The sequence below is a fragment of the Puma concolor genome, chromosome A3, assembly GCF_028749965.1.
Source record: "Puma concolor isolate L17-30 chromosome A3, mPumCon1.1.hap2, whole genome shotgun sequence".
NCBI classification, from domain to species: domain Eukaryota; kingdom Metazoa; phylum Chordata; class Mammalia; order Carnivora; family Felidae; genus Puma; species Puma concolor.
The window spans coordinates 21,792,535-21,819,815 of record NC_141669.1 but is presented as its reverse complement, the minus strand read 5'-3'; the positions used below and the strand labels follow the sequence as shown (position 1 = coordinate 21,819,815).

Below are 27,281 nucleotides of genomic sequence, written 5' to 3'. Positions count from 1 at the left end.
CACACAATAAAACAGTCAAACTGACGGATTATTATATATTTTTCAAAGTATGCAGATGCAAAAGTATGCTGAAATGTTGGACAGCTCCCATTCACAAAGTTTAGGGCTCCAGCCAAATCCTGGGGGTATCCTGGGAGCATTCCTAAAGTCAATATTCCCAATAAGTCTGTGTCTTGTGGGAGAAGCCCACCCTCTACCCAGGAGAGCATGGTTCTCAATTTGTCCATTACAGTCCTGGCTTTCCTCCCAGACATTAACGTTTGGACCTGACCAGTGGCCAGGACCAAGCTGGGCCTAGAGTAGTAGGATAAAGTGCCAGAACTGCCCTATCTCCTGAATCCAGCAAACAGAGTTGGTAAGGCTGAGAAGGGAGCAGAGGGCTCAGCAGCTGGTCCCTAACTTGGTCATTCACTAGACAGGAAGTCATACCCACATGCACCAAGTAATTATAGCAGAATGTATTAACATGAACTTAGGGGCAGAGGCAGTGTCTCATATTTGTATTTTTAATTCCAAAGCATGGTCCAAAGTAGGCGCTTGATGTTTGTTGAATGACCTGTCTTCTCTTCCCCTCAAATAACCCATCTCCAACTCATAGAATAGGTCAGTATGTAAAAAACAAAATATCTGGGGGTGCCTGGGTGGCTAAGCATCTGAATTTGGCAGGTCATGATCTGGTAGTTTGTGGGTTTCAGCCCTATATTGGGTTCTGTACTGACAGCTCAGAGCCTGGAGCCTGCTGGGGATTCTGTGTCTCCCTCTCTTTCTGCCCCTCGCCCACTCACAGGCTGTCTCTCTCTCTCTCAAAAATAAATAAACATTACAATTTTTTTTAATTTAAAAAATTTAAAAAATTATCTGACAACATTACTCGGTGAGAATGAGTATCCTGCTTCCCTTATGACTTTAAAATCACATTTTTGGTTAAAAAGGAAATTTATATAGCTTTTAGATGTAAACATAATAAATACAAACACACCTCCGTTATTCTTCTCCCTTAATTATAGGAGGAATAGGTTTATGTTTTCCCCAAATCATGAGATTCAATATTTATACATATCCAGTTTCTCATTGGAAGTTGGCACAAAGGAAGAGTGTGTGTGGGGTGGCGGTAGCGAAGGACAGGGAACCAATTCTCACATGTGTGGCCTAAGAAGGTCAAGGTTAAGGTCGAACATGATTTATGAGAGTGAGTGGTTTCAATGAGGGAAGGAGGGGAGGAATGCCACTAATTTTAGAGGATTGGAGAAAATACAGAGAGCTGTTACCTGTTTACATTTGGCCTAATTTAGAGTTTGAGAGTCTGATCCAGATATGTAAGCAGGGAGTAGATGCCTAGAGGTTGCCAGGGCCTCTCAGAGAGATTGTTTAGGTAATCCTGATTGCAGGATTCTGGAGGGATTAGGGATAGAAAGGAGATGCTATGGACAATGTGTAAAAATTAACCCATTTATTTTACTTATGTAGGGTTCTACAAAGTGAATGAGGAGTTTTATTCTGTTTTCAAAAACAGTAGGGGTTACTTTCAAGCAAGCAGACATGGATCATAACTATGGAGCAGTGACTTTTAATAAAGCGAATGGCAGTGACCCACAGACCTTTTGTAGCCAATTACAATCTCCAAAGTCTTCTTCTCCCTACCATCACTGTCAAGCTCTTTATATTTATAGTGATCAAGGCTGTAGGCAGTATTGGTTCAGCCACCACTATCACTTTCTTTTTGCTACTGTCCTTCTTCTAGGACTAGACATGCCAACTGATGGATAGGCTGAGCCGCAGCGGCAGACCTGATTGTCCCTGGGGTTGATTAACTAAGCCTCCCCAGACTCTGTTTTAGATCTCTTAAATCTGGTAACTATGCACTGTGCACCCACTGAGTGTCAAGGACAGCGCTGGGCACTGGTGATAGGCAGATGAACAGGATGAGTCCCCTGCTATCAAGGAGCTCATAGATGAACTGTGGAGACAGACATACCAATGACAACATCACATACGAGAGCTATAACATCAATCAATTCCTCCCTGGTAATTATTGGAGCAATTCCTCTCTTGGTAACTACTTTAATTGTTATTAAATTTGAAAAATTACAAAAGCAGTATTCAAATAACGCAGATGGGTATAAAATTAAAAAGTAAAGTTTACTGATATCAGGTACATATATTCTTCAGACCTTTTAATATATGTATTCAAAACATATACATATATTTATTCCATTGTTTAAAGAAAAACAATAAAACCTTGTGACTTTTTTCCTCTAAAAATATCGTGGTTACTTTTCTATGCAGTATATAGAGATTCACCACATTCTCCTTGATGATTACATATTCTTTTGTATTCAGGAATAGTTAATTTCTCTGAAAAGGTTAGGGAAAGTTTTGAGTAAAAGGTGATTTGTGACCTGGGCCTTGAAGGAGGAGCTGGAGTTCATTTAGTAAAAAGCAAAGGCAAGAGATAATGCTTGCGATGTATGAAAGGTGGTTCAGGGAGTGTGGACAGCTTGAGCATGTAAGAGAGGTGTGGAAGTACACAATCTCTTTGGGGACCACCAGTGGTCTGGTGAGGACATGCTGTTCCTCAGACTTTGGTGTGCATCAGAATCACCCCGGGAATTTTTTAAAATTGCAGCTGTCCCATCCCCTACCTTGAGATTCTGATTCAATAGGCTGATGTCCCCCAAAGTCTTTGCTCTTCACCACTACACTAGACTGCCTTCCTTCTATGAGGGTGTATTCCCCTCATCCTTCATAAGGCAAGGAAGGTAACTGGAGGCCAGAAAGTCCCCATGATAATGGAGTAGAAAGTCCTGACACCTGGGGTGCCTGGGGGGCTCAGTAGGTTAAGTGTCTGACTCTTGGTTTCAGCTCAGGTCATGATCTCATGGTTCATGAGTTTGAGCCCCTCATTGGGCTCCGTGCTGACAATGTGGAACCTGCTTGAGATTCTCTATCCCCTCTTTCTCTCTGCCCCTCCCCCACTCACTCCATCTCTCTCAAAAAAATAAATAAGTAAAAACATTTTAAAAAGGAAAAAAAGGGGGGGTGCATGGTAGCTCAGTGGGTTGGGCGTCCAACTTTGGCTTAGGTCATGATCTTGTGGTTTGTGAGTTCGAGCCCCACGTCGGGCTCTGTGCTGACAGCTCAGAGCCTGGAGCCTGCTTCAGATTCTGTGTCTCCCCCTCTCTGCCCCTCCCCTGTTCATGCTCTGTCTCTCTGTGTCTCAATAATAAACGTTAAAAAAATTTTTTTAATAAAAAAATAAAAAATAAAATAACATAAAAAGGAAAAAAAAAAGGAAAGCCCTGACACCCTTATGTTGTTCTCTCACTTAGTCATCTCATTCTTAGCCTTCTAGCATCCTCTCCCCACCAACTCTTCACTTTGTAATTTTATATTGTCTTTCATTTGAGAAGTTCAAAGTATTCCCAATGCTAACCTCATGATTAAGCAATGGAAACTGGTAATAACCTCATTTTATAGAAGGATAAACAGAAGCACAGGGGGACTCCTATCATGTTGAGTCAAAATTGAAGCTGAGAACAGAATTCAAGCCTGTCTCTCATTCCATTCATGATACTATTGTCCTTTCCCTTGAATTATGTGAACCCTGTATCACTTTTCTCATTAACTGAGGCAAAGTATGGAAAGCATCCTGCATAGGGCCCAGCTCACAGCAGAGAAAAGTCATTTCTTTCCTTGACCACAACAAAACAAAGGCTGCTCATGGGCTCTGGAGCTTAGTGGATGTTTCTTGATGGTCTGCAAAACAGTCATCAGAAATTCCACATAGCCTTTCTAGACTGGGTGACCCAGTCAGTTAAGTGTCTGACTCTTGATTTCAGCTCAGATCATGATCTCATGCTTCGTGAGATCAAGCCCTGCATCAGGCTCTGCACTGACAGTGTGGAGCTTGCTTGGAAATCTCTCTCCTCTCTCTCTGCCCCTCCTCTGAGTGTGCGCTCTCTCTCAAAATAAACAAACTTAAAAAAAAAAAAAAAAGAAACTCCATGTAGACTTTTCTTCTAAGGGTGTCAAGAAAAGCTTTAGAATGCCATCAAATAATGAAAAAGACAAAGAGAGTTGCATCTCAAGGCTTCACTTCTGTGTCAATTTGGGAGATAAGGATGCTGTAATTATAGAGCTGTTTATAAAAACAGTTAAGGAGGTGAAGCTGTCTGCCTGGCTCACAGGAAGAATGAATAATAAACCTGGGATTTCACAGTACCTAAGGTGCTGAGCTAGGCCACAACTCTTCTCTAGATCCAAGGGGATACAAAAAGAAGAGCAGGGTTATTCTTCTGCTAAGGCGTGGCCAGGGTCACATTTGGCTTTGAATGAAGCCCTGCAAACCAACGCCCCCCCCCGCCCCCCAATACCTCAAGAAAGAAAACTCTCCAGAGCAGAGGTTCTCCAATTTTACCGTGCACAAGAATCATCTGACTGGTGCTCCATTATTAATGCAGAATCCTGAGCCTGTGCCCTGAGAGAGACAAATATGGTCTGGGTCTCAGAAGTCTGCATTTTTCACAGGCTTTCCTCACGAGTCTGTGGCAGGACAACACTAGAGACCACCCTGCTCTACAGAATATGTGCAAGATTTTCCCATTTACCAGCTCTGAGGCAGAACTGCTGCTGTCACTGCGAACCAGTGGCCTGACCAGCATTAAGCTGATCAGCATTAAGCTGAGTCATGGGAAGGCATGAATCTTATACTGCAGGCTCCCCTCATTTCCAAAAAGCTTCAGTCTCCTTTCTGGTTGGATTCTAGAATGTTGTGATGGGGTAAAGCAACTTCAGAAACAAATACAAAGAAATACGCTGACTTCCTATATGGATGCTGAAAAAAATTTCAATGGAGGGTCATAGCTATTAATGATCACTTTAGCTAATTGGTTTCTTTTGCCAACATTTAAAAAGAAGCCAAATGTACACAGTGTTCTTTCTTGAAGATCACGTACGCAAATGAAAAAAAAAAAGAGCTAGAGACTAGGGCAGATATTACCTCACACCACTCCAGAATGCTGAAACACTGGAAGTCCTTGTATTAAAGAGTCCAGGAGAAGCCTCCCTTTCCATCAAGTCAGGATGCTGGTCCCAAGAAAGACACTAGCGCCCATCGCTGTGGCTGCTCAGCCCAGTTGGCCAAGAGACACACTATGTAACAATGGCCTCAGTCGTTAGAACCCAGCCCCCAGGTGGCCCCCCCTGCCAGGATTGACTACAGAGAGATGCCCCAGGATGATGGGCTCTTTTCGTCCCGTACCTTGTACCTTATGCTCTAAACTAGAGCAAGTATCCAGCAGGCTGCTGCTTTTTAAAGTGCAATTCATTAATTGGAGTCTCAGACCTCTGTGTTATAAAAAGAGGAGCTAAAGCAGAATTAAGTCGTTAATTATTTGGCAAGGTTCCGAGGCATTTGCCATAACTCCTCGTCGTGTCTTGCAAGCGTGCAGGACACTTCTGATGCCTTGTCCTAGAAATGAGTTTGAGTGGTTAGGAACACAAACATTGCTGTCTTAAGACTCTTCTCTGGTTGTCAAATTTCTTTGAAAAATTCTCCAACTTTATATTCAGCCATGAAAAACTTTCAAAATAGTCACAAGTGTTTCCTAGTAGATCATTGTAATGCTGTGAATTAATTATCTTCCCCACTCTCAACCCTACTTCTTTGAAGTTGGCATGCCTTTCATCCGTAAATATGAAAATAAACGTTAATAATTAATGTCTTCTCATCCTTTTCCAAGTAGGAAGTTTTATTTACTTCTGAGAACAAAAGTATTATTTCTCAGAGCTAGAGAGACAGGCAGAAGCAGAATGAAACTGCTTCTGATGGTCTAGATGAGGATTCAAACTGCCTCAAGTCACTCCACCTGCCTTCAAGAGTAACTATCACTGGACTGGTCTCTCCTCAATTCTTGCTTCTAGATGGAAACCTGTTCCAAATGGTGGCTCTTCAGCTCCTTACTCTCTCTTCTGACCAACACTCTGCACGAAACACTTCTGTCTTTTACGATAGACCCATACATTTCTCATACATTTCTCACATTCTCTGTAGGTCTCCCATTACAATGACCTCTAATCCCAGTACCATGTACACTTCTTGTGACTCATCCTTTGGCTCATCTTCAGGATGCTGTGTCTCCACAGGCACCAGCTTTATGACTGATGGCAGCATGAAATGCCCTACAGACCCATTTAGCTTAGTCTGCCCGATAAGCACCAAAGGTGAGTGCTGTGGAAGACTCCCCCCCCCCCCCCCCACCGACACACACACTGTCACCTTGAAAGCTTAAAGGGAGAACTTCACTTTGCCTAGCTCACATCCATACCCCCATCTTTTTACCACAGCTGACCTCAGCCCTTCTACAATTTCTGCCTAAAAGAACCTGTGGGGGCAATGCATTCCATGTTTCCTGCCTCTGTTCAAGAAAATTTTCCTTTGATATTTTCTTTCTTACGTGAATAAGTTCATCTAATTTGAACACATAGGGATATGGTGAACAGACCCACTGTTCCTATTCACACCCTTTAGGATTATATAGATGGTGGTAGGCCCTCAAATGTGTCCATGTCCTAATCCCTGGAACCTGGGAAGAGGTTACCTTAAATGGCAAAAGGGCTTTGCAGATGTAATTAAGTTAAGGATTTTATGATGGGAAGATCATTTTGGAATATAGGTGAGCCTAATGTAATCACAAGGGTCTTTATAAGAGGCCAGTGGGTGGGGTCGAGAGAAGATGTGATGATGGCAGCTGAGGCTGGAGGGATGCAGGGCCCCAAGCCAAGGAGGGCAGGCAGGCAGTTCTAGAAGCTGGAAAAGGCAAGGAAATGAATTGTCTCATAGAGCCTCCAGAAGGAACAGAGCCTTGTCAGCACCATGATCTTTTTTTCTTTCAGTTTTTTTTAATATAAAATTTGTTGTCAAATTGGATTCCATACAACACCAGTGCTCATCCCAAAAGTCAGCACCGTGATCTTAACCCTCTATAGTAATTTCCTCTGGCTGCTGTAACAAATTACCACACTGTGGTAATTCTCTCACTGTTCTGGAGGCCAGAAGTACAAAATCAAGGTGTCAGCAAGGTTGTTCTCCCTCCAAAGGCTCTTGGGGAAATCTGTTTTTGCCTCTTCTAGTTTTTGGTGGCTCCAGGCATTCCTTGGCTTGTGACCACATCACTCTATCTCTGCCTCTGGTCACCCTGTCTCCTCTTCTCTCTCAAAACTTCTGCCTTCCTCTTACAAGGATACATGTGATTGCATTTAGGGCCCACCCAGGAAATCCAGGATAAACTCCTCCTCTCAAGATCCGAAACCACACCCTTCCTCATAGGAAGTAATATTCATTCTTTCAGGGCATCTCAGTGGCTCAGTCAGTTAAGCATCCAACTCTTGATTTTGGCTCAGATCATGATCTCATGGTTCATGGGATTGAGCCCCACATGGGGCTCTGTGCTGACAGCATGGAGCCTGCTTGGGATTCCCTCTCTCCCTCTCTCTCTACCCTTCCCTCAATAAATAAACATTTTTTAAGAAGGTAAAATTCATTCTTTCATCATATAAGGTAACATTCATAGGTTCTAGGGAGGATCTTTGGGGAGCTAGCATTCCGCCCACTATTTTGGACTTCTGACTTCCAGAACTGTAAAACAGATTTAAGTTGTTCTAAGCCACAAAGCTCATGGAAATTTGTTGCGGCAGCTAGAGGAACCTACTCCACATACTGATCTAGTCTGTCCTCAGCTGTACTCTAAGCTGCAGAGCCCCTCTTTGCTTTCACTTGTGGAGGTTTCTCCAGGTTATGGTGATTACCTGGTGGTCTTGGCACTGGTATGGGCCAAACCTGAGCTGGTGGAGTGGGTCTCTGGAACCTACTTCTGCTGGGTTCCTTCTGTGAGAATGGCCTCACCCACTCAGACCCACACTGTCAGAACTCTGCCTGGCTGTGTTTGCACACGGTGAAATGAGATGCATGGAAGAGAATCGAGAATGAGAGCATTGTGAACCATGTCAAGACCTGGCAAGATGGCCCAGGTGGGATTCTGACTTACTTTGGGGAAAGGCCAAGATCCTTCCCCAAAGGGAGGAAAAAAGTTTCAATGGCACATGGCTTTTAACAATCTGTCTCAGGGCTGAAGCACATGTATCTAAATGGTACTAAGCAGCTGATACCCAGGCTAGGGAAGGAAGAATTTAGGATGTCCCTTCTATTTCTTTACACAAATTTCAGCGAAAATAGGCAGTTCGACCAGTGATATTGGGCACTGAGACACCTGTAGGTAAGCTGAGCTATGCGAGAGTTTTATTTTGATCTAAAACAAGTCATTGTCCCTAGGTTTCAGTTTTTCCACAAGCACAGTGAAAGTGTCTTCTACGAATGAGTTCAAAACAAAGTCCCCCAACATGTTATGTCAGTGTCTTGGAAACAGTGCTACTGGGGACAAAACCACATACAATGCCATCTGGAGCAATGGGAAGTGCTTTCGACATGTGTCCTACACCGGGATTTAAAAGTGACTGCTGGAAAAAACTGTAAACGGATAGGATTCTAATGTAGTTAAAAACTGGAAGAAAAGGCAGTGATGTGGTCACTGTAGTCAATGGCAATAACAGCAACAGGTTTTCTGTAGGGAGGGCTTAGGGCTGGTGGTCTGGCGGGAAGAGGGAGCTAGAAGTGGGTCTTAAAGCTGCCTTGCAGGACTAGCACCAATTCGCATCGGGATCGTAGGTTTCCTTGGGGTGGCTCTGGGAGAGGGGCAGCGCCTAAGCCACCCCATGGTTGCCACTACTATCCAAGTAGTAGAATTACAAATGGGTCTCATGTTTTCATTTACTCTTTTCTATCTTTTCCAATTTTTTTGCATATGAAAAATAATAAGCTGTCATGTTGTTAAAAAGAAATAATATGCGTGCAGGGGCACCTGGATGGCTTAGTCAGTTAAGTGTCAGACTCTTGATTTAGGCTCAGGTCATGATCTCACAGTTTGTGAGTTCGAGCCCTGCGTTGGGCTCTGTGCTCACAGCGTAAAGCTTGCTTGGGATTTTTTTCTCTCTCTCTCTCTTCTCTGTGCCTTCCATTATATATATATATTTCTGCTTAAAGTGTTTCTGTAGTGTTTTAATTTTAAAATATTTTTAAAGGCAATTTTGACTTACACTTGCTATCCAAAAAAGGAGATTTGAGGATTGCTATACACTAAAGTTTTTAGTTAAACACATATTATTCTTAGAAGCTTCTCTGAAAATATGGGCAAGTTAACAGTGATTTCTGAGAATTTTTTTAATTCATGGGAAAGCTAATGCATGGACACAAATCAGGGGTGAGAGTGGGACAAGCGATCCCAAATTCCTAAAAGTGTCCTTCAGAGAAACAGCTGGAGACCCAGCAGTCTTGGAGGAATGCCTTTCCAAACCCCCAGTCCCCGCCATTGGGAAGGGACCGGAGGGGAGAGGCAACGGCCGCCCAGGGACAAGCTGTCATCGAGGCTTCCCAGTTGTTTCTCTCAGCTCACTTCATGCCTACAACAACCCAACTGTGGCTCAGACACCTGGGAAAGCTTCTGAGAGAAGCTGACAGGCAGCCTCTTTGGAGAGACAGTTAGAAAGGGCTGCCAATTCCAGAAAACCGAGCTGTAAGCAATGTATAAATTAAGATGCTTCACAGTTCTGGGAGCTCTAAAACAACTAGCTATTTCCTTGTCCCCTCCCACCCCCCCAAAGAGGTCATCTGCTCCAGGCAGCAAGCAACATAATTTCCACAAAACAGCTAGATGCTGGCAAGGCCATCTGAGTTCTAATGATAAGCTTTAAAGATAAAGATAAATACTCCTCACAGGGCCTGTGTTATCAGTGGGTTCCCAATGTCCTCAACAGTCACAAGTCTTCTTGAGTTACAACCTTCAGCACATCCCAGAACAGCTCTGGGCAGAGCAGTGCCTGGCTGGGTCTTGCTGATGGAGCCTTCCCGGCCATAGGAGGTTCTCCGGGCTACAATCAGAGGCTTGTTATGTTGTGGAAGGCGTAGTCTGTTTGCTGTCAGACTGGCTGGGTTTGGAAAGATGCCCTGGGAAGTAGATCAGTTGGTGGGCAGGGTGGAGGTGCCGCAGGGAGAAAAGGAGTTCTGAATTTACCCTTGGAACCCGGTGGGCTCCTAGGTCAGGGTCTGGTAACCCACACCCGGGACAGCCAGAAATGCACCCCTGGGAGAGACCACCCTAGACCAGTCAATTTTCTTTTTATGTAAGTACAAAATTATGTGGTGGGTCTTGCTCTCTGAATGTCTCTGTCTCCATCTTACTGGAAAGTTGACACTGCTCGAGTGAGACCTTGTTAAATAGAGTGGCGATAGTGGTATCTGCTTCCTAGTTCCCTCTGAGAGGAGCTGGGTTGAGACCTCTTGGTCTCTAGTGCCACTACCGATCTGGAGATGAACGTCAGAGGTCTGCTCTTTCCAGTTCTTTTGTCCATGAGGGATGAATGTGCGGGCTTTTTAGTTTATCATTACAGTTACTACTTACTCCTAGGAATGACTCTACAGAACTAAGGACTGATGGCAACAAAACACATCTCAGAAAGCCACTCGTTCAGCAATTATTTGTTGAGCCTCAACTATTTCTAGGTCTGATGCTGATGAGTAAGTCAGTCTTGGTCCTTGACTCATGGAGCATGTTGTCTAGTGAAGTGGACAAACAGTAATATAATAATCACAGAAATAACTATGTAATCACATTAAGTGCTATAGAGGAAAAATACATGACTAGAGTGTTTTGAAAGCAATGGCTTTCAGCCTTTTAGTAAAAAATACATCTTACATTAAAGCATTTTTTTTTGTTTGTTTGTTTTTTATATTTATGTATTATTGAGAGACAGAGTGTGAGCAGGGGACACAGAGAGACAGGGAGACACAGAATCTGAAGCAGGCTCCAGGTTCCGAGCTGTCAGCACAGAGCCCGACGCGGGGGTCGAACTCACAGACCGTGAGATCGTGACCTGAGCCGAAGTTGGAAGCTCAACCGACTGAGCCAGCCAGGTGCCCCAATACATCTTACATTATAATCCAGAATACATATATACACATACAGACATGTATAATAAAATACATGTTTTATTATTGTTTATACATGTTTATTTATTGTTTAAATAAAATAAAGTTTATTTATTTTGAGACAGAGAGAACCAGAAGGAAGGGGCAGAGAGGGGACAGAGGATCCGAAGCAGGCTCCGTGCTGACAGCAGTGAGCCCCATGTGGGGCTTAGACTCATGAACTGTGAGATCATGACCTGAACCGAAGTCAGACGCTTATGAATCAACTGAGCTACCCAGGTGCCTCAACGAATTCTTATTCTTACTATGAACTATGCACTCTGACATTTTCTGGTCTATTCATTACAAAGTGCTGGTTATAACTCAGTGAATTGATCTCACAACCAATTAAAGTTTGTGATCCACAATTTGAAAAGTTCTGTCTTGGAGGCCCCAACCTGTAATGGAGCTGGGGTGGAGGTCATGAGACACTTTCCTGAGGGAATGATACTTAGGCCCAGGCAGGTGAGGTTAAGGAGGGTTAGCCCAAAAAGGCCAGGAAAGAATGTTCTGGAGTGGGGGGTGGGGGTGTCGGGGAGGGAACAGCATATACAAAGACCTCTCATTTTACAGAAAAGGAAACGAATCAAAGAGGAGATGTGATTTGTTCAAGGTCACATAACTCTGAGCTCAGGTCTTCTAACTCTAGGTTCAAGGTTCTTTCGTGCACTGCAGCCTACCAGGTGTAGTCTTCCTCTTCATTTAGTAATTATGGGCCAAGCACTAATTATTCTCACCTAGGCTGCCTAGGAGAAAAGAGAAAGGAACAACAGCAGGAGGCTGTGTTTACAAAGAGCCCATTAAATTCTACATGCAAAACAGTGCACGTTAGCTCCTACCCCACCTGGCTCGAGGCCTGCACTGCAAGCTGTTTGTTCCTTCCTGGTAGGGACTGGCAGGGAGCCATATTCCTGCTCAGTCCTGGCTTTAATGAAACAGCATTTACAAAATGGCCAGGCGAGGTTTAGACCCAGTGGAAAGCCCTGGAAAGAATGCAGAGCGCCCCCGCTTTTCCATCTCCCCATGTTGACGCTGGCACCTGACTTTCCATGCATTTCCACCTTGCTCAGTTCCCTGCTATCAGCCCCTGCGACTGCTGTGCCTGGTTAGCCGTGTAGATAGCTCGGTGGTGCAGCCTGAAGGTAATGTGAATCCGGTAAGTGAAATGCAGGCCACAACCATGGGTGTCAGTCTGGGTCAGGGTCAAAGTGGATGATCCAGGAGGACACGAGAAAAACAGGGACCAGGAGGGAAGGGCCTCTTTCAAAACAGGCAAGAAGAGAAACAGGGCTGAATATACAGATGTACCCGTTCATACACTGCACGAAGCACTCAGGGAGGGGATGCTTGAGGCTGAAGTGGAATCCATATTCCACTCACAAAACCGTGTTCCTGGCGAGAGGCTGTATCTGCCTGAAGGAAGAACCTTCACTGACAGAGGCCAGAGAGGAATGGCTCTGTAGGGCACCTGGTCAGGGGGTTGGAAACAGCCAGAACCACACCACCTCACATCGAAAATGCTGCCGGGCCTAGGGAAGGCGGGTGTCCTCAGGTTTGAAACAGTGTTGGTCTGTGGGTGGGGAAGGGCCGGTGGCTGGGTGCTGCTCTCTAGTGACAAGCTGTGACCACAGGAGCTATTGGTTGTTAAGCAGAGACACCTCACAGTTTTAACACTTAACAGGCCAGACTCTGGGGTCCTCTGCAATCCTCATCTCTCCTTCATCAATCTCAGAGAACCAGCCGCCCCTGAAGGCACAGCTCTACTCCCGAGATTTTTTTAAAATTAACCATTTGATTTTATTTTCTAACTTGAGAGAGAGGGTGGGGGGCAGAGGGAGAGAAAAAGGTGAGGGAGAGGGACCGAGGGACAGAGAGACAGACAGACAGACAGACAGAGAGTCCCAAGCAGACTCCACGCCCAGAGAGAAGCCTGACGCAGGGCTCGATCTCGAGACCCTGAGGTCGTGACCTGAACCGAAATCAAGAGTTGGACAGTTAACCAACTGAGCCACCTGGGTGCCCCTACTCCTGAGATTTTAATTATCAGTTTAAAAAAATGTTGGGACACCTGGGTGGCTCAGTTGGTTGAGCTCTTGATTTTGGCTCAGGTCATGATCTCATGGTTCATGGGATTGAGCCCCGTGTGGGGCTCCACACTGACAGCATAGGGCCTACTTGGGATTCTCTCTCTCCCTCTCTCTGCCCCTCCCCAGCTCATATGCATGTGTTCTCTCTGTCTCAAAATAAATAAATATTAAAAATTTTTTAATGTTACTGGTAATACATGCCCATGTAAAAACACCCAAATCTTACACAGTGGTAAATAATTAAAAGTAAAAACAGTCTCTTCAAAAATTTTAAATTAAAATCTTCCATCAATAACCTCTTTACTCCTCATCCCTCATATTCCAAACCTGCTCTCTGTTCTCACTCGAGCCTGTAATCACTCTGCCCCCTCCTCCTGCTGACAACCAGCACGCCTCAGATTTGTAGCGCTTCCCTCCACCTCTGACCTTAGGGCCCGCGGTGTCAATGCCACCTTAAATTCTGCCTCCTCAGACACCCTGCCTCGAACGTGCCCATGCCCCGCACCCCCGCTGCTCGCGGCTTGCTGCTGCTTCCCTAGGCCAAAGGACTTCAGAGACTTAGCCCGTTATGAATCCCCGGGTCCAAGTCAGCCCTCCGCCCTGAACAAGACTTTCATTCATCTCTCGTACGCCCAGGCTCATTTCTCACAGCAGTGAATTCAGACCTTCAAGACTTCATTCACTCTCTACCTCAGCAAGGGGCCCTGGCTCCATTTCACTGAGGAGAAAGTCTCTTCTTAGCAGGAACTCCAGTCACTCCCCTGGGCTTCACCCTGTAAGTCATGGGTAGAAAGAGCCATACCCTCTCCTCCTACCGGTCTCAGTAGAAGGGAACCTTTCCCTCCTCTGCAAAGCTACCCCTTCCCTGGTGTCCCTAAGATCTTTCCTATTTTGCTCTCCTTCTCTCTTGTACCCCAATTATTTTCCTCCAATAACTCTGTCTCCCTTCTGCCATTCCACATATTCAGACCTCCTTATTTTTTTTTTTAATTTTTTTTTCAACGTTTTTTATTTATTTTTTGGGACAGAGAGAGACAGAGCATGAACGGGGGAGGGGCAGAGAGAGAGGGAGACACAGAATCGGAAACAGGCTCCAGGCTCTGAGCCATCAGCCCAGAGCCTGATGCGGGGCTCGAACTCAAGGACCGCGAGATCATGACCTGGCTGAAGTCGGACGCTTAACCGACTGCGCCACCCAGGCGCCCCCAGACCTCCTTATTATCAGAAATCATTCTAAGTCAATACCCAACTCTTACTCTGATTGTAAGTTGGTTGGATCACCATGGAGAACAATGTATAACAACAACAACAACAACAACAACAACAACAACAACAACATGCAAGCAACCTAAATATCCATTGATAGAAGAATGGATCAAGAAAATGTGGTGATATACAGAATGGAGTATCACTTATCCACAAAAAAGAAGGAATTCCTGCCATTTGCAACAACACAGATGGATCTTGAGCGCATAGTGCCAAGTGACATAAATCAGACAGAGAAAGGCAAAAACCTACATGTGGAATCTAAAAACACCAAACTCATAGATACAGAAAAGAGACTGATGGGTGCCAGAGATGGGGAATGAGGGGTGGGGGGAATGAGTGAAGGTCAAAAGGTACAAGCTTCCTGTTATAAAAACCGTAAGTCCTGGGGATATGTACAGCATGGTGACTGTAGTTATTTATTGTACTGTATATTTGAAAGTTGCTAAGACAGCAAATCTTAAAAGTTCTCATCACAACAAAAAAATAATTTGCAACTACGTGTGTGGTGATGGATGTTAACTAGACATATATTCTACAAACACAGAATTGCTATGTTGTACACCCGAAACCGCTATCATGTTATGAGTCAATTATATCTCAATTAAAAAAATGCCACAGAAATGGGACACCTGAGTGGCTCAGTCGGTGAAGAGTCCAACTTTGGCTCAGGTTATGATCTCATTGTTCATGAGTTGGAGCCCCCCATCGGGCTCTCTGCTGTCAGCACAGAACCTGCTTCAGATCCTCTGTCTCCACCTCTCTCTGCCCCTCCCCCACTCGCGCATACGCTCTTTCTCTCTATCAATAACAAACATTTTTTAAAAATGCTGCAGGAAAAGACCCACAAATACAGAGAACAAACTGGTGGTTGCCAGAGGGAGAGGGGTGGGGGGAAGGGGCCAAATGGGAAAATCAAAAACAAAATAAAACAAAGCCCAACATTGTTTGTACCCTTTGCCTCTGTAATTCCGCTTTATGGGATACACCCTGAAGAAAAAACCCACAAAAGAAAAATAGTAGCTTGTGCAGTGATGTTCAGAGCAGAGATATTTATATTTGCAACTTGCAAAATGTTGGAAATACCCCAATTGCCCAATAATAGATTGATAGTTAAGCATATTTTGGTACCGATATAATAGAATACCACAGAAGGAATGGGATATTTGTTTATTTTATTTTAATTTATTTATTTAATTTTAATTCCAGTGTAGTCAACCTGCAGTGTTGTATTAGCTTCAGGTGTATAATATAGTGACTTAACACTTCTATATAATTACTCAGTGCTCATCAAGAGAAGTGTACTGCAATGGGATATTTGAAGTGACAAATACATGAATTATGCTGACACAGAGAAATGCGCAGATGAGGTCATTTTAATACATAAAATCATATAAACAAAAATACCTGCTTATTAAATTTTTATATACATTTGCTGATAAGGAATAGAATTATAACAATAAGAAATTTGATCGTGCTGCTTCTTCTGTTATTACTTTTCTCTCTTTTCCTGTTGCCGTTCTCTGGTGACCATCCGTTGCCTCTATCTTCTCTCTACCCGATTCCCCACTTAACACTACCCAACTTGGCTCCCATCTCCAGGGTTTTACTGGACTGACATTCGCAGCAATCATCATGATCTTCTTCTGGGTAGATCCTTGAGTCTAGTCAAGCAGCAGCACCAAAGCTCTCTTCTTGACATCTCTCTTCTCTTCCCTTGCTACTGAATCATCCTAACTTCCCCACCTCTCTTTGCTCTTTCCCTAATTACGGACAATTCTCGAGGCCTGTAACTCAGAGCACTCATCTTCGTGCTCTATACCCAAGACCTCTGGAAAGAGCCCCTTTCAGGGAAGCCATCCCTCCTCCTGTGTTGTTGACTCTCATCTCTGTAGCTCCATTCCCGGCCTCACCCTCAGCTTCTGGGTCTATGGGATCACTCCACTTAGAGGTCTCCAACTGTCACCTCTAGTTCTCTATGTCTGAAGTGCAACTTCTCTCCAAACTGTCTCTTCAACTTCCTGACTTTTGGCTAATGTCACCAATATTGTCCCAAACTGTCACACCCTCAATTTGGTAAGGGTGACCTGCTTACAGTCCCCATCACACTTGCTCCCAGTCATTCCTTGGCTGTTAGAAAGCCCTCTCTGGGCTCCTGTCTCCTGAAAGCCTGCTTGTTGCCTTCAGGGCAAGTTCAGGCTCTGCTTCCTTCGTGAAGCCTTTTCCAATCACTCCAGTTCACAATGATTATTTCCCTCTCACAATCCTTGTTGAATTTAGACTCTCTAGTGCACGCAATGTGCTGTTCTTTTCATTTCTTTTACCTGAACTCTCTTACTCATCTGTCCTCTGGTGGACAGAACCCGGCATCATCCTGCTCACCCAGCCCCAGTATGTCTCCCTCTCTGAAGCCCTCCCTGTTCCCACAAGCTCAGGGTCACTCTGCAAGTGTGTTAATAGTGCATTCTGGAAGTGCTTACCAAAGCACCCCTTCCTATTGCTGCTGGGGTTCCCACCCCCTTGTGTTGTAGTGACTTGTACCACTTTTGTTTGACTCTCGGCAGAATGTTAGACAAGTTCCTTAAGGACAAAGACCACATCTTATACAACAAAGCACGACAAATATGTTGCTGACATTCGATGTTGTCATATACACTAGTCATTTCACACATGTGTCTTATCTTCCAAACCAGACTATGATCTCCTTATGGAGACAGGGTTTGAAGCTTATTTCTTTTTCTTTTTTGTTTTTTAAATCTCACTTCTTTTAAATTGCATATGACTTAGAATACAAAACAGAAAGGACCTGGGGAGTACTTGTTGAGATATACTTAGAATAAAGTCTTGAGAAGACAATATGTAAATTGGTATGAATAACCTAAAAACCTGGAAACTGTACTTTCTGGGGAATACAAGTCTTATCAAGTCTCAAAACACTGCACCTTGCTATTTTGGGGCCAGCATAACACATCTCTGTACTTAGCAGTGGTCCTGTCACTTAAAGGTGTTAATCGGATGCCCAAACTGGGAGCTCTCAGCCGTGAACCCTACCCATCTAAAATCAGAACAAATCAGAGACTAAATCAGAGTCCCTGATAAGTGGCAATAATCCACAGGAAAGGGGTTGGGGCTAGCAGCTGTCTGCCAAGAGACTGGTGCTGCAGAAAAGTCTAGCTACACAGTACATATTACACCACTGGAGATAAGCCTTCAGTGAGACACCCCTCACATGGGAACAGATATTTAATTCCATCCAGCAGTCCAAGGCCTGCCCCTTTCACATGGCACAATGCATGTTAGTCCAACTATGGTCTTGCTGACTCAGAGCAGCTAAGGTTTCATTCTTACCAATCAGGAAACCCCACTTAAATGACAAGGTGACCAGGACAATCACACCCTCAAGACAAGATGAATGCCTCTCTGCTAATTACTCTCTCAGGTGATGGAGCATCTCCAGCTAGCCATGCCCAAAGATTTGTTCACTAATAATCCCAGGTGGCTAGGAAGGCCTCCACCCCATCTGAGACAAGGGTTTGGGTAGTCAGAACCATCCTGACGAGGCAGATTCTGCTCAGCAAACATTTATGGCAGCATATGCCAAGTTGTGTGACGGGCCGTATGTCCCTCAACTCTAAGACCTGAATCCCCAGTGCTCAGAGGTGAGTAGACACCACCACTGGTGGAGGGCAGGTATCAGTCCTCTGGGCTGGGCCATGGAGGCAACACACGATGTGTGTGCACGAGAAAGACGAGGTGAGAGGACAGCTACTGGGCCACCCCTCCCTTCACAGCCAGGAGCTCCATGGACCTGGTGTGGCAAAGAGGGGAGCTGCCCAGTCTGTCCCTGCAGGGGGCTTCTGCCCCTCAGGTGGCTACTGGTGGGCACCCAACTTTCTCTATCCTTGGAAGAAAAAGGACCTCTGAGCTGATGGCTGAACGGAACATGCCAAAGGCAAAGGGAGAAAGGAGTTTGCGCAGGCTTGAGCACAGTCTTTCAAAAAGAGTTCAGATAGGTACACAACCACCAAAACATGACAGCAAGCCTCAGATAAGGCCTCCAGGACACTGGGGGAAGAAAGCCCACCCAAAACAGAGCTCTGTTATACAGGTTTTACTGAAACCTTCTGATAAATTTAAACAGCAAAAGGTAAGAGGCAAGGAAGACTATCTTAAGATACTTTCTTTTCATATATATATTTTTTTATGTCTCATTTGAGTCAAGTGAGAGTACTTCTTTGGATGACGGACTTGGGCATCTAGGCCGTGTTTTTGAGTCACACACCTACACGATATTCCAGGCATGTTCCCTCTCAAAGAAGAAATAAAGTGGTATCTAAAGAAACACATTCAAAAAGTGTTTTTGATAATAGTGAAACCAAATAATGATAAATAAATTAAATATCTCGTGATTTTCTTTGAGACTGTCTACTAATGGAATCTATAAAGCACTCTTTTAATGTTTATTTACTTTTGAGAGAGAGAGAGAGAGAGAGAGCATGAGCAGGGGAAGGGAGGGGCAGAGAGAGAGGGAGACACAGAATCCAAAGCAGGCTCCAGGCTCTGAGCTGTCAGCACAGAGCCCGACGTGGGGCTTGAACCCATGAACCATGAGCTCACGACCTGAGCGAAGTCGGACACTCAGCCGACTGAGCCACCCAGGAGCTCCTATAAAGCACTAGTTTAAAAGTTTTATAATAAAAGTTATAACTGCTTAACAGAACAATTTTAGGAAACAGTAAAAAGCACTATGAAAAAACTGCATCTATTTATAATCCCATGCTTAAGTGATATCACTTAAGATTATCACCTATGGTTTGGCATATGCCCTTCTAACCTCTTTTCAGATTTTTCTTTATAAAATGGTATCATTCTTGACATACTATTTTGCATCCGTTTTTTTCACTTATTATATCTAAAGTTTCCGGTATCAATAAATATTCTGGGGTGCCTGGGTGGCTCAGTTGGTTAAGCATCCAACACTTGATTTCAACTCAGGTCATGATCTCACAGTTTGTGAGTTTGAGTCCCACATGTGGCTCCTTGCACTGACAGTGCGGAGCCTGCTTGGGATCTTCTCTCTCTCCCTCTCTCTTTGCCCCTCCCCCCTCTCAAAAATAAATAAATAAACTTAAAAAAATTCTTCTACAAGATTTTTAATGTACGTGCGGTGTGTGTGTGTGTGTGTGTGTGTGTGTGTGTGTGTGCACGCACAATATTTTATCTGGGTAAGCCTGACCAATCCCTAATTGTTGATCCTTTGGCTATTTTAACTGTTTGATATTATTTATAATGTTACATTAATAAAACTCCTTGTATAAGTATTTTTATATACACCCTTGATTTTCTAAATATTCTTAGAATGGTAATTTTTCATCTAAGGATATATGTCCTTTTAAGGCTTTTGACATCCATTGTCAACATTACTGAAGCAATGTTTCTTGCTCAGTTATTTTAAACATACCACACAGTGGCGTGTATCTCCCATACACACGAAAGAGTTTCAGTAAAAAAAGTAATTTTACTTGGAGTTGAAACATTTTAGATAGGTCGCGTCCTATTTACTTTGGGCAAATGAGGCATCCAGAGCTCAAAATGCTGATGTTACATTACGCCTGTTTAGCAAAGCTGATAGGACGTGACGCTAGTGAGAAAAAGACACAGGGCTTAGGCTGGTATTGGCTGGTCAACTCCACACAGAGGAAAAACCATCCTTGGCCACAGGATGCCTCTCCAACCTTAGCCAACTGTCGCAAATTTGTACTTTTGGCCAAAGGGGAAGATTAGGTGATGGAATGTGGATTACTCAGCATGACCCATCCTAACTCCTGGTTGAGCGAGTCAAAGCATGCGTCTGAATGGTAGGTGTGCCCTCTTTCTATACTAGATAGGACATTTGGCTAGGAAACACAATTGAATATTGGAATACTGATGATGAATTCAACTGGGCAAGAGGAAGGGACTGTTCTTAAGAAGGGAAGGAAAAGAGGAGGAAGAGGTGGGGAGGTAGCAGGTCAATGAAGCATGCTGGGCTGCCAGGGAAGCAGCCACTTTGGAGTTTCCTGCCCTTACGTAAGAGGCTGGCTTCGTGTAAACTGGCTCGGCCGACCGGAGGGAAGCAGGCTCACCCTGTCTGTCCCGTGCACTGAAGGCTCCGAGTAAAGGCAACGGCTTCTTTGGTACCAAAATGTGCTCAGTGAAAAACAACCACTGATGGGGCATCTGGGTGGCTCAGTCGGTTAAACATATGACTCTTGGTTTCGGCTCAAGTCATGATCTCACGGTTTGTGAGATTGAGCCCCACGTGGGCTTCTAGCGCAGAGCCTGTTTGGGGTTCTCTCTCTGTCCCTCCCCCTCCCCCTCTCTGTCAAAATAAATAAATACACTTAAAAAAAACCAACCACTGCTAACTCTGTTGGTCTGCATTAAACTACAAAAGCATACATGTCTCTCAAAACAATTCACATATAGAAGCACATAAAGTAAAAGTTCCCCTTTGAGTCTCCCTTTCCCTCTTCCACACCCAAGTTCTGCTTCCAAGAGGTACAACCTACTGTGTTTATCTTTTCAGTCTTTAGAGGCCTATACCTGGGCATTTTCTTCCCAAGTGACACTTGTAGGACTTCAAGTTCACTTGTGTTCTGGGCCTGACTGATTTGCCCTGGCTCCTTAATTACTCGGTAGTCTCTGCCTTGATCCCATCTTCCCATCTGGAGATGTTGCCTTCCAAGATGACCTCCCTCTACCTCTCCTCACTAGAAAGAAGGCTTCCCTCCTAAGATGGACAGCTCCCTTCCCTGGCCCTCCAGCTCTCCCGGGCAGGCGCAGAAGCTGGCCTGAGCAAGGTCGCCCATGCGGGCTCCATCTCTAACAGTCGAGAAAGTGCATGAAAGCCACGGGAACTCTAGTCACAACGGAGAGCTCAGCGGCTTTTTCATTTCAAATTAAGCTCCCTCCCCAGACTGGCCTCCCCAACTGGAGGACCCACTGCCCCCAAGACACACACAAACACACCAAGTCGGCACTCTCCTAGTCAAGTGCTCCTGCCCTGCCAGGCCTTCAGACAACCAGGTCAGCTGAATCCATGGACACAAAGGGGCATTTCATATACTCCAGTTTTGGCAGTTGGAGTAACACTGCAAGTGCCAGGTTTCACAGGACAAGTCTTCTCTCTGTGCATGTCAAACATGACGAGAGAGCTGCTGGGAGATGGGGGCTGCGGAATTGAGGGTCCAAGATGGACTTAAGTCATAATACAATTTTGAAAGTAGGGTTTTTTATTTTATACACCAGCAATACAAAATAGTGGTTGCTATCTCTTGTTCAGCAGGTACTTTACGTACTTTCTTTCGTTTAATCCCCACAACAACCCTGAAAAACAGGCAGGTTATCACCCCAGGCTTGCAGGTGAGGAACTGGCACTCGGACGTTCCACAGCCCCCCAAGGCCAGGAAGTGGCAGGACTGGCATTTGAACTCAGGTCTGTCTGCTTCCAGAGGCCAGACCGCCTCACTTTCTCAAGGAGAGGGGTTAGAGATCTCACCGGGGCTTCCAGGAACTACAGAAGGTTACAGTCTGGGAGCTGGAAGATAACCCAGTTTTCTCCTCCTCTTGGCCCCTTTCAGCCCTCTGCATCCGGCTTCCTGGGATGCAGCAGCCTCACAGATGAGGAGTTGAGAGGGCTTCAAATACCCACCTTCCCATTTGCTTTATATTAGATGATGCAAATTTTTGAAAGCAAAACCTTCCTCAGGTCAGAGTGTGTGAGACAAAATTATTATTTTTAAGGCAGCAAGAATAAATATTTAATTAGACAGCAGGACACTAGATTTTACCTAGCTTTGCAACATCTCAGACAATAAAACAAGTCTTTGTCTGTGGGACTAATTACAGACTAGTAAATTATTTTTATTAAAAGCCTTTGGAATATTAAACATGAGGGGTGGGGCAAGGTATAGTGTAGACTAGCTCTAGTTTAGAAATCTGGGTTCTAATCCTGACTCAGCCACTAATAACCACCAACATTCACTTGTATGGTATATACAGTTTACAAAGTGTTTTTACATACTTTCTACATTAGTTGGATGACCTCAGGCAAATCACTTAACTTTTAATGTCTCACGCTAAAATCTGGAAAAGAGAACATTGAACTACATCAATGAAGTCCCCTCTACTTCTAACATCACACAGGGGTTGGGCATGTGCTTTAGGATCTTTCTGAACGTGTCTGTAAACAAGGGCAGATGCATGCTACTTTAGAAAAATACTATTTTCTGTTCAGCTTCTGAAAGATGTTACCCAGCTAAGTTCACATATAGCTCATAAGACGTTTGCTGCCAGCTAGTTGGCTCAGCTTCTGGAAGGTGCCATATTAAGGTCTTGGGTTGGATGCCTACATAGCTTTCCTCTGTTCAATAGTCAACTACTATGCCTACTGGCAGTCAATCATCTTACACACATAAACCCATAAAGTAGGTTGGCTTGGGGGAAGGATTTGACGAAATCCGTCCCCACAGTGCAGGCACCCTCTGGATGGTAGGGCAGTAATGGCATCATCACATACCCAGAAATATTACAAATATCATCCCTTCTCAGTTCTAAGACACATAAAGCCTCCTTCAAGTCTTGCCACTTCCTGACTATTTTAATGGTCCTGAAATTAGGATATGCCTTAGAATCAACATATATATTTTGATCTGGTTGTGTTAAACGATTTTACTAAGAGCTGTTGGTAAATTGCTGGGGTGTCTTAGAATCAGGGAAATCTAATGCTATGAAACCACAACATGGATTACATAGAGGTAGGTCTAACTTGATTCAAATCATGCCCCTCTCCCTGATCCTAACAATTACATTCAGTAACAACTGGATAGGCAATGTATAAGGCACAGGGATCAGTCCTGTTTCCCAATAGTAGCCATTTAAAAGGCATTCCATCATTATCCCATAAAACATCGGTATGGATTTCAAAGGCAAATTAACCCATATAAAAATCACTGTGATGCTCTGAAAACGTACCGTCCCACAGCAAACTGGAAAGGGAACATTTTACTCACACCCTCTTCATCTATCTAGCCTTGACACATTTTCTTGCTTCTTAATTCACAACCCTCCACCCCAGTAATATCGCCGATTCCCAAAATACACTCAACCCAGGAGGAGCAGCTCTCCAGCACAGCTGTCTGCTCCTGCCCTGCCCGGGGTATTTCGGTGAGCTATGCAACACAGAGGACCACACAGAAGGAATGCAACTCTCAGGCCCCACAGCTCCCATCGCCCCACAGGCAGGTGCATCCCGCCAAACCCCAGACTGGCATTCGAAACAGAAGAAACTGCATGGCTGCATGGGGGCTGTAGTTTTCCTGAACTTCATCTCTATGTTTAAAACTAGGGCGACAGCCGTCTTTGCTACTGTAAACTAATCTGATGGGCATGGGGGTGGGGAGTGGCTCCGAGGAGACTGCCAATAGGCCATGATTGAGCAAAGTCAAGGAGCACAACCTTTATTTCTCACTGTTTGCAATCCCCCAAACTCCAAATTGGTGAGTCCTTCACTATGATTTTTAGAAGTAAACTCTCTACTCCTTTTGTAGGTTGGAGTAAAAAAACCACAAAGCTTCTTTTAGGGTTTAACTGGCTGATAGTTACACATATTTGCTAACAGCACACTGAAATCTGGAAGCCAAAAAAAAAAAAAAAAAAATCAAAGGAAGCTGGCAATGAGGAATGAGGTACATGCTTAGTAGTTAAGAGCCCTCAAGTTGAGACACGTTTATTAACAGACAGCTTCTGGCTATGGACACCAACTATGACTTCAGCTCCATTTCTGCTGGAAGAAGAAAACACTTTGGATCCTCCAAGATCAGGAAACGCAGGGTGGGCAGGTGGATTGGTAACAAACATAACCCAGGGAATTGTCCAAATATGCTAGAACCCCTATCAGGTGACAGCCCCCACAAAGATTCACAGCTGCAGGAGGCAGGGGGTACAGGCCTCAGACCTACACCATGGAGCAACCTCAGTTCTTCTTCCTCTCCACTCTGCACATGTTATGTTTAAACTCACTATCGCTCAGTTGGTTACTACATGGAATTTACAGGTATCAGAGATTGTCCTGCCACAAGGCCTCAACACACAAACAGTAAGCACCTGCTATGGATGATATCAGGCCTATTTCTAAACCTCACAGTACACCAGGGTTGTACTGTATTAAAAAAAAAAAAGTAGAAACGAAAAGAAAAACAAAAAGAGAGAGAGAGAAAAGCATACTAAATAGTACCGAAAGATGCTTATTCACAACACCACACCGGAAGCGCAGTAACTTCAGCTCCCCAATGCAACCTTCCCCCCGCCCCCCACTACCTCTAGTCCCTCTCCGTAGCACCAGCCAAGGCCATAGCCCAGCCCACTAGAAGGCCACCATGCACTAGCGGGTGTTCACTAAACACTAGCTGATCGCCATGGGGCTGAGTCCTCAGCAAAATCTATTCTGAAAGCCCCACGAGCTCTTAGCAGCCAGTCAGAACTGTCCAAACCTGCTTCCCCACACCAGCCAGGGCACGAGCTTGTGGGGTAAGAAACCTGAGGCCCCAAGGTTTGGGCAGGCAGAATGTCCCCCCTCCCCCAGTCTCCCCTCGCCTTCTCCCTTGTCACTCTTTTTCTGGCATATCACTGGGGAAAACCAGAGAGGCCGGAGGTGTCAGGCCCAAGAAGAGTAAGGAGAAGGGACAAGGGCGGACTGGAGGCAGTTTGGGGCTGTGGGGAGAGAATCAGTCCCGCGTGGAGGTGCGGTGGCGCCGCATCTCGTGGGGAAGGACCCCCCCGCCCCGACTCCCCAACCCTGGGGTGGGTCCGGAGGGACGGCAGGGAGGGGGAGTGGCTCGGAGGCCTGACGGCCGCCGCCGGGAACCCAGGAGAGAGGGATGGAGGGACAGAGGCGGCGGGGGTGAGTCGCGGCTGGGGGGGGGTGGCGGGGGCGCGGGTGGGGAGGCGAGGGGGGCAGCCCGGTTCCCCTCCCCCAGCCCGGGCCCGGGCCTCTCGCTGACTCAGCCCCACGGCGTCGGTCGCCTCGGCCGGGACTCACAGTGCGCGAGGCGGCTCCGGCGGAGGCGGCGGGGCGGGGAACAGGCGGCGGGGGCGCTGCGGCTGAGGCTGCGGCTCCGGCCGGAGGCTCCGGGGCGAGGGGTCCTAGCAGAGGCCGCCGCGGTCTCCGGCTTCAACGCACAGGGACTGCGGGGGAAGAGAGCACTGCGCAGGCGCGATGCGGCCACCGCTGTCAGTCCGAGAGGGGCGGGGCCAGGGCACCCGCCGTCTCCAAGGCAACTGGGCGGCGAGGAAAGGACAGCCCCAACCTCCACCTCTTAGCGACGGCGGCGGTTGGGGGGGGGGGTTTGGTGGGGGACAACGAGAACAGTCTCTCTACATTGTCATAGCAACAAGGAGAAGAAACCACCTCATAAATTTATGGTGGTACCGAGGGAGCGCTCTTACCTTGTCACCATGGCAACTGGGAACAGCCCCTTCCTTTTTCCTTAGCAACAGGGTAACAATTCCTCCGCCCCGTCTAACGAAGCGCAGAAGGAACAACCATTTACACCTGATTCCGTAGTAGCCAGATGACGGATTCTTATCTGCCTCACGGCTACTGCAAAGGAAAAAAATTCGCGCATTATTTCTTCTCTTTCAGCAACGCATGAGAGCTCTAAGGCTAAGCTCCTCGCGGTTTATGGTTTTTCATCACAGCCCGTTACTCTAATCTCCGAGTTCAATTTTCCCCTCCCCGTGTTAAACATACCTTTTCGTCTTCTGCCAGAAAGTCTATACCTTTACCCCTAAATCGAGCTAACAGAATCGCCTATACACATATCTCTTGAGTTTTTATCAACCTCTTTGTCTCTCCCAATGCATTTGTGAGCATTTCTTGTGTCTTCATCTTGTCCATTAGCTGGTTGAGATTCTATCTCCTCATAACTAGTTCCCTCCCTGATATGTTCACTGGTGTCTCCAAATTCCCTATGCCAAGTCTGCTTTTATGGATCTCCCCATATTTTCTAGAGCCCTCTTCTTCCTCTCCACGCCTGCTGTCCTTGTTCTTCAGTGCTCTGTCCAGGGCTCCACTGTGCTCACCCGCTTTGTGATTTCATCAGCTTGGTTCTCTTCCTGCAGATGATTTCTGGCTCTGTCTCCCTCAGCCCTGACTCCCACAGATGTCTGAGGTCACCTCTGTACCCACCATGAACATAGCTCTTTTATTACATACATCCAAAGACAGTGTTGTCTTTGGTTTACATTCTGTCTCCCCAATCAGACTACGTGCCCCTTGTGGGCAGGAATTCCTTCAGCATCTAGCACAGAATGTGACACATAGTAGATTTCCACATAAATACATAGTGTTGATGTAACTGAATCGAATGAAGACAAAGATTTCCTTGAAAATTCTTCAAGATTTTCTTTGACCCCCAAAGAAATGGGTGAAGGGAGTCAAAAGGTTAAAAAAAAGAAGATTTTCATTCTTTCTCACTTTCTCTGACCAAACTGCCTCAGAGTCTCCATCAGTGTTTTCCTTATGACTTTAATGCATATTTAATCTTTAATACTCCTATTAGAACTCCCTCACTCCCTTAGCTCTCCATCTCAATGCTAAAATTCTAGTCATCTCTTAACTGAGACTCTAGCATTCTGTATTTCCTGAATCCTCGCCTCTAGCTAGTGTCCCTTCTACACTATCCCAAATGCATCCACCAAAGAAAATTACCTCACTGGGTACTGATCTCCTCCATGACTCCTGTCAGCCTCTATAATCAGTGTAAGCCCTTCACACCTTACCATTCTATCATCTGCTGACCCAGCTTGGA

At 45.3% G+C, this 27,281-nt stretch overlaps 1 protein-coding gene across 2 annotated transcripts in view; it reads right to left on the bottom strand.

The window, feature by feature from the left end:
• The window catches only part of MAPRE3 (microtubule associated protein RP/EB family member 3), a 54,195-nt gene extending 28,505 nt beyond the window's left edge, over positions 1–25,690 (bottom strand). For both annotated transcript variants that reach the window (XM_086700201.1, XM_086700204.1), the window contains exon 1: positions 25,511–25,690. The gene's annotated coding sequence lies outside the window, so the exon portion shown is untranslated. The remainder of the gene's footprint in view (positions 1–25,510) is intronic.
• Between the last annotated feature and the right edge of the window lie 1,591 nt (positions 25,691–27,281).